General features: G+C 41.1%; 1 pseudogene; it reads right to left on the minus strand.

The window, feature by feature from the left end:
- Positions 1-1003: 1003 nt before the first annotated feature.
- LOC143675736 (small ribosomal subunit protein uS5 pseudogene) lies at positions 1004-5204 on the minus strand (annotated as a pseudogene).
- Positions 5205-8724: the final 3520 nt, after the last annotated feature.

An 8724-nucleotide genomic window follows, 5' to 3' on the forward strand; every position in this document is an offset into this window, starting at 1 on the left:
TTGTCTTACAACGTTATTCGAGTTGTGACACAAGGCTCCTTGACCTAATTCATGAGAAAACATGATACCATTTTGATCTGAAAACTGCTATAGAAAGTAATTGTCCTCTGAAACACATCTCAGACACTGCAGATACCAACTTAATTTTTCACCTTCACTACTGTTATTTATGAGGCAGAGGCAAGAAGAGAGATGGTTTCAGATGAAAGGTGAAATATTCCATTGTGGGGTATGTTTATGAGGAAGAGAAAGAGATATATAATTTCTGACTCTGAGTTTGCATAGGCTCCCGATATCTTTTAAGTTACCATCTCAACACATTATTTAAGGCTCTGTTCTCTAGGATCTTGAAGTCCTAGTTTAATTTTTGATATAAAGTCATATCATTCACAGGGTAAACTCTCGCCTAGCAATCACCAAGCCAAGGGCATAGCTTCTATATGCATCTTCAAGGACAAAGAGTTCCATTTACTCAGAATGTATTTTTTTCAGGCCTAATTAATTCACTTTATTTTTCTTGCATAAAAGCCCTATGTGGGGCAGTGCAGTGGTGGCTTAGTGGCAGAATTTTGCCCTGCCATGCTGGAGACCCAGGTTCGATTACCAGAGCCTGCCCATGCAAAAAAAAAAAACACCAAACAAAAACTCTGGGTGATTCTTGAAGATGATTATATGATGATATAACTCTTATAATATGACTGTGTGATTGTGAAACCATGTGTCTGATGCTCCTTTTATTCTGCGTATGGACAGATGAGTAAAAAAGTATGGATAAAAATAAATAATAGGGAGGGTAAGGGATAAAATAAATTGGGTAGATGGAAATACTAGCGGTCAATGAGAGGGAGGGGTAAAGGGTATGGGATGTATGAGTTTTTTCTTTTTTTTTTCTGGAGTGATGTAGTATTCTAAAAATGATCATGGTGATGAATACACAACTATGTGATGATATTGTAAGCCATTAATTATACACCATGTATGGACTGTGGTGTGTGAAGATTTGCTAATAAAAATATTTTAAAAAATAACCCTGTGTGGTGGCACATGGGACCTGTGTCCTTTGCACGGAGACTCTCTGTGGGTCTTTGAATTACAAGAGGGTGTGAATTCCTGAAAGAGAGACTTGGTGAACATATTCTCTTTCCAGGAGTCATGGGTGAGATAGCTGTAGGTCTTGGATATGGCGTTGAAGGTGAACTTACCCTGGTGGCCATGTAGCCTTAGGCTGAGGTGTAACCATTGTCAATACCAGCCAGCAGCAGCAGCTTCTTAGGCCTAGGGGCCAGATGATGCCAGTGTCCCTGGGGGGCAGAGGTGAGGCACATCAACGCAGACCCAAAGTGTGCAGCCACATTGCAGGGCATGGTGAGGGGCTTGCCAATCTTGTTTCCCCAGTAACCCTGCCACGCAGGGTCAATGGAGAGCTTGATCAGGGTGATGGCCCCGTGGATGGTGGTGGCTACCTCCTTGGAGCATTTAATATCCAGACCAGCATGGCCACTGTAGTCTCCAATGGTGACAAAGGGCTTGAACCTGATCTGCTGACCAGTGCGGGTCTGCTTTTTCTTAGGTGTACTTTTCAAAACCTCATCCTTAAGGAACATCCCCAGGAGATAGTCAGTGATTTCAGACTTCTCGATGGCCAGAGACAGTAGACAGATCTCTTCCAGGGACTTGATTTTCGTGTCCTTGACCAGGTGACCCAGCTTGGTGACAAGGAACCACTCCTTTTTCTCGGCCTTGCCTCCATAAGCTCTGCAGCCTTGGCCCTGGCCCCAACCACAGTTATGACCTCAGCCACAGTCCACATTACCAAAACCTCCATGGGAGCCACCAAGACCTTCCATTCCAGGGCCCCTGGAGCCTCCAGAGCCTCATGTTGCATCAATGTCATCTGCCTTTTGGTGTTTTCTCCAAGAAGAAATAATGGGTTTGATGAATATATCTTTTGGCAAAATATACTTTTAATGATCTTTGGCTTATAGTGTATTATCTTCCACTAACATAAAAAATAGTGGTGCCCTTCTCTGCTATATTGTGGACTCTGGAGTAAAGACAGTGAATGAAGTGGGAGAACTAAGTCATGACTAGGAACATGGCTAAGGACAATGGAGTGGGAGACCTTACTTGAGGGAAGCATTTTCAGGAAATTTTCCCAATGAATCCAGTTAAAGCACTGGATGGTCATGGGCAAAAGTGCCACCAGTTGAGAACCAGTAGTCTAAGTCAACATGGAGGCAAAACCCACAATCTCCAAGCTCCTGCTTCACTCCGAACATTCTATAATATGACCATGGTCTCGTGGTCTGTTCTAGAGCTCAATCACGCAGCATCTCTGAACAATTGAGCTCAAATTTGAATGATGACCCTCGTATGACATGAGGCAGTTATTGCTTGATTGGTCTATCACTTGGACTTCCATTTACAGGCTGTGTTTTTTATATAAATGGAAAAATCTTTGAACACTGTGCATAGAGCAGGAATAAAATCTAGGGTATGGGGTATTTGAGAAGAGAGCCGATATGGGGAATTTCACTTGGTGTAGTAGAGAGAACAGGGGTGTTGGAGTCCCACAGACCTGATTTTGCATTCTCTTTCCGTCATGTAGAAGCTGTGTGACTTGAACAATATATCTAATCTCTTTGAACTAACTTTCTTATTAGTAAATTGTGAAATAATAAAATAATACTCTTATCTCAATGAGGTATTTTTAGGACAGTATTAATATACGTACAGTAATTTGTACATAACAGGCTCTCAATGAACAAAGAGCAGTGATTGTGATGGTCAAATCACTGAGCAAGAAGAGGTGGCACTCCAAAATGAGAAGAGCTGAGATAGACTCAACCACAAGCCATAGAATAGGGAGATTATAGGTATATAACAGCTCCAGTTTGTTATAAAATTTATTATTGTAGACAGACCCAACTTCTTATTAACAATTTCATGTATGCAAGGGGCAGGATATGAATAAACACAAGCCCAGGCCATGCTCTCTAGGAATATGCTGAATGAGCTGGACACGTACTATGTTTCTTGGGTCTTAGAAAAAATGGGATTTGAGCTCTGCCTTTGAGACCTTTGTATAAGCATAAAGGAATTGAGAAAGACACTCCACTTGCAAAGAGGGAAAGTCTCAGATGTATTTGGGGAGGGCAGGAGAGACAAGTGGCTTTGTCTGGCTGGGCCAGAGGAAAAACAGTACAGAAGTCTGAGCAGAGGTGGTTTGTGGCCCATGGTGAGTAAGTCTGCCTGGGGAACTGAAACACGGTTAGGGTTCGTTAAGAGTCAAACTCAGGCCCAGAGAAGACCCAGGACATAAGAAGTCAGGTAGAGGCATGATGGTAATGAGATGCCTAGGCATATACCATTCCTGCTCAAATTATAGAGGCTTAAAAACTCAACTTCATCTTATGACTAACCATTAAGAAGCTACAAGAAGTTTGAATTGCTAAATATTACTGAATTTTTAAACTAGATGGCCTTCTTCTCATTTCATCTTAGCCAGTATTTTCTTCTGTGATATTAATTTTCTTTTTACTCACAGTGTAGCCTTATTTGAGACTATGCCATCATTAGACCATTTTATAATGTAGGAAATGCAACCCTGTTTCTCTCATGATATATTTTTAAATGGCAGTAATGAATCTTTTGGAGTTTTTAACTGACCATTTAATGGTAGACTTACCTTGAGCTCTAAACTACTCTAGAAAATCAATAATTGTTCTATAAAACTGCAGGAATATTCATTATTGCCGATAATAACTCTCTCATTCTTAAAGCTGCATGAATCAATTTGTTTGAAGCATTATTTGCTCTTCACGTCATACTGAAAATAAATAAGACAAGAAAAGACTAAATTAATGATCACCTTATTTTGAGATAGTCAGACCCTCCCATTTTTCTGAATATATTTTCATGATTGAATAAGAGCACTGTTTCTCCTGTGACTTGCAGGAGATGGGACAAAAGAAGAAAGACTTCAGAAATGTACAGAAAAATTTCTAAATGGAAATGGGCTCCTACAAGACCAGGAAAGGTTCTGTGTGTGTGGGTACATGCGTGCCTTTGTACTGTCTGTGCATGCGTGTTCCTGCACACATGTAGTGTGTACATGTGTGGTATGTGCATACATGTGGTGTTCACATGTGTGTGTTTGCATGTGTGCCTGAGCACGTATGCATGCAAACATGTGTGCATACGTGTGTGTGTGTGTGTGTGTGTGTGTGTGTGTGTATACATGTGGTGGGCTGTGGGTCTGTGGTGGAAGGGAAGGGGTTGGAGCCAGAGGCCAGATTTGGCTCAGAAAGCAACTCAAGTAGCAATCATTGTCATTGAATGAGAAAAGTATAGTTCTTTCTAGAGCCCAATAAATGATCAAGGTAGAATCCTGGTAACTGGAACCAACACAAATGAGTCAGATTTTCAAGTAGTACTCAAGAAATATTTTGCATGTTTACTATGGACTTGGTGTTATTTTAGGTACTGAGGACATGATAGTGAATAAAATCAATAAATTCTATCTTCTTGAAATTTATATACACATGATGGACAGGTTTTATGCATATAAGAATATATATGCCAGATGATTCTTGACGGTGATGAAAGCTATGAGAAAAACAAAATGGGACCATGTGATAAGAGTAGATGGGTGCCCAGGAGGGCTTCTCTAAGGAGGTGACCCATGGACTGAGGCTGAACAATGAGAAAGAGCCAGCCACAAATATCAGCACAAGCAAGACCCTGAAGTGGGAATGAGCTTGGCTTGTTCAGGAAACAGGATGTATGGCTGGCAGGGAGTGAGCAAAGTGGAAATTGTCATGGGATGATGTCAGAGATGTGGATGGGGTCGTGTCGTGTAGGATCTTCTAGGCTGTGGTCAAAAGTTTTGGTTTTATTTGACTTTAACCTAAGTCAACATCAAATCCTGCCTTCCCATCAGCGAATGCACAGGACTACTCAGGTGAGATATGGCTTATGCCTGAAAGAAGCTGGGGCCATTTCCCCAGCAGGACTGGACTCTGTCCTCTTCCGTGTCCATCACAACAGGTCAGTTGTGGCAAGGGCTGCTGATTAGTTCTCTTAAAGTTATCTGTTGGAAGCAAGCCTCCATTGGCCTGACTTCCCTTGGCTTGATGATCAGGCCATTTGCCTGTTCTACCTGCCACACGAGCTTGCCTCCTAAAGTAGTAATTCCTGGTCATGGTCTTCCTCCTGCCAACTTGATAGATGCCAAGCCTGGCCACTTATTCCTGCTTATTTCACTTGGACCCATTTCTTAATAAGGAAGATCCAGACCTACAGTGGAGGGACTGGTCCTGTTCTGGGATTTGCCCCTCACCTGAAAGTGGGTTCTGTAGGCTTCTGGGCAAGGAGGAAGAAGCAGCATGTCCCCAGCCTTGTGCCATCCCAGCTGACCTGCACGGATTCCACATGGGCTGCTCCATCAGTGCCTGGCACTGGCCTGGCTCTTCCTTCCATCCCCTAAACCTTACACCCCTGCAGTTTGATAAAACGCCTTGAGCCACCCTCAGGTATGGCTGTGACAGATGGCATAGAGAGAGACAAATAGATAAACAGATCAAAATAAAATAATTGTCAGGCTGCTGTCATTTCAGGATTCTTTACTCTATTGATTGATTTCCATAGAATAGGACTGCTCTTTAATGTAGCACATTCATCTGAATATCCAAGCTGACAGAAATAATTATGGGCCCCATAAACCAAGAGGAGGCACATTTATGTTCATAAGTATAGATGATATTTAGCTATTTGTTCTGTTTATATTTATTCTTTATGAACTTGTCTTTCCCTTTGTGGTTAGTTAAAGATCCCTCTCAAATAGTCCCCCATTCTGTATGACTATTATTGCTAATAGCTAGGACCATAACACCATCCATTCATTGAGCATATTCTCCATGTTATATAATACCAAAATCCTATCCTCCTTCACCCTTTCCCCATCCTCATTGCAAGGCTGAAATGCAAAGATTTTTATTCCCACTTGACAGATTATGAAATGGAAGCTCCCAGAAGTTATGCAATTTCCCCAAAGTCACCCATTGAGAAAGTAGGAGAATTAGAATTCAAACCTTGGCCTCTTGGTTCCAAAATAGATGCTCCCTCAGTGCCCTTAGGTTAAATTTCCTGAAACCAGTTCATGCTACTGTGGAGTAGTGAGTGTTTCATTGTGGCACTGATGAAATTATTTGGGTAAAAAACACCTTTGTTTCATGCCCACAGGCAGAAATATGAACTTATTTATATGGAAAAATTTATACATATATACTTTTGTTTAGACTGCTTTTAACGCCAAAATACCTGACATATTTAATGAAATTTACATTGTGTTGTTTGATACAGTGTCATAAAACTAAGTACATGACTTTGTCTTGGCTGGACTAGATGCACAATCTTCTGCAATAGATTTAGTGAATGGTTTCCTGGTGATACCAGTGGACTATTGTGGCTTCCAGATATGCCTTCACAGAATGAGCCCAAACAAGAACATTCCATGATGTTGCGGTAGAGATGGACAGAGGTTCAAGTAGCCTCAGGTAGGCCCTGATCTCTGGATAATAATTCTGACTTTCCTAATGGCCTTGCTCTCAGAAGAGCTACTGAATCAATTTGTAAAACATAGAAAAATGATGGCAAAATGGTTAACTCTGTTAGCAAGTGGCAGCCTTGCTGCAAGTTTCAGCTTTCATGAACGGAAGGTGAAAAAGAAGAGTAAGAGGAGAGACATGTTATGTAAGAAGTCCAACAGAAAGTTTAGCTGCTGCTTTTTTTTTTTTAAGAAACTCAGATTGGATCTTAATTTTAAGAAGTATGAAAATATTTTTAACATAATTTGTTGTTACATGATGATGGGTTTAAAATGTTTTGTTGTTGAAAACCTGGTAGCCAGGTTAGTTAAGAGAATCAAACAAAAGGAAACTCAGCAGAGAGAAGAGGAGGGAAAGAACACTTCGATAGATTTCTTCTTTTTCTCCAGGCTCTCTTAATTTATAAGAGATTTCTCCAAACACTCCCTTCAAAACATTCTTTACTGTGAGTCTACTTTTGGTGGAAGGACAGTACCATGCTCAGCTTGTGCTCCGAATTCTGGCAGGATTTGTCTTCCAGAAGCTGCTTTTCCAGGAATCAAAGGGTCTGTTTCCATTCGGGGAGTGAAGGGTAGCTGAATTACCCATAGCAGTTTGATAATTTTCCCCTTATGCACTTCAGTTGACCATTTTATTTGTAATGTCCCATTCTGTTATAGTATTACAGAGAAAAAAGTGCTTGGGTACATCTACCCTTTGAGCTTTCTTGTAAGCTGGGGCATCTGCAAGTTCAATACTTTGTAGCTCCAGTGCGGCATGCTCAGATGGGTATTTCAATTCTGTGGTTCCTCCCTTTAAGGTATGTAGAGATTTTCACTAAAACCATCCTGATGAGTCCAAGAGCTTCTTTTCTTCCCTTCTCTTTACAAAAAAAAAAAAAAAGGATTTTCATAGCTTGATGCTGGATGAGGCTTGGACAAGGCAATTGCCTCTGGTCAGAGGGAAAAGGAAGGTAGTAGTTCAATAAAACAGGAACCAGGTTAAGCTGAAACCAGATTGGAATATGGTTGATGGACTCTTGGGCAAGATCTCCAGAGATCAAATATAATGGGGTTATTTATTTATTTGGCTAGATGAAAATTTCTTTCTGGATGCTTTCTCTGGGGAGGAAGACATAGGAATGGTGGAGGCATTTGATAAATATTAATTTTCTTCCTTGCCCGTTTCTTAGGTGTCATCTTTCTTCTAGGTACTTCCATTTCTCTCAGCAGTAGGCACAACCAAGTCAGACGTGTGTGGACATTTCCCCCTAAGTCAGATACCACTAAGCTCTGTCTAAAGAAGTACCTCCCCATAGTGGTTGAATAGCCTTCTGAGAAAGAGGCCACAGAAGGTCATTGAAGAAGCAACTTCCACAAGGCATGAGTGGTCTAACTTTGGTGTCCAGGAGATAACAGGGTTACATGGTGACAAAGAAGGGGCCATCCACCTCATTTCTGCACAAAATGTAGACTGGCCTTGACCCAGCGACAACTCCAAGGAATCTGACTCCTCTTTGGCACCTTGAAACTTACAGCTTTGAGATCTTGGAAAGCTCCTCTTGGTAGAAACATCACCAGCCCTTGGTGGGCACCAGCAGTCGGATCATCTGTAAGGCACAGCCTTCAAGGAGGGCTCTAAAGGGAGTCAGAGCAGAAGAGCATAGGAGTACGTTTCATGAGCACATGTGAGGCTCTCTGGAGACTTATGAAAAGAAGGAATATTTTGTGAGAGGCTATAATTAACAGGTGGGAGAAAACTAAAGGAATTAGGACTTTTGCCTTTAATGTGATCTATTTGCATTTCCTGCTGGATGAGTTGCGGTGAAGTAAGTACCCACTATCTAAAGCAAATTCTTTGGCTTGTTTCCATATCTAGGCACTATGAAATAGTAATATGAAATTAGACATCATTATGATATTATGTTATGCATAAAGCATGTCCATTGAAAGGAAGTAGGAAATATACATGAAAATGATATTTTTACACTGATATCTAACGGTAATTGCATATTCATTACGTACCTCCCTGTTCTAAGCATTTCACATAAATTATCTCATTTAGTCCTCCCAACAACCCAGTGAGGTAATACAGTTATGCTCATATTACGTATGACATATGAGAGGAATTGAGGTTT

This window comes from Tamandua tetradactyla, chromosome 3 (assembly GCF_023851605.1).
Source record: "Tamandua tetradactyla isolate mTamTet1 chromosome 3, mTamTet1.pri, whole genome shotgun sequence".
Taxonomy (NCBI): Eukaryota; Metazoa; Chordata; class Mammalia; order Pilosa; family Myrmecophagidae; genus Tamandua; species Tamandua tetradactyla.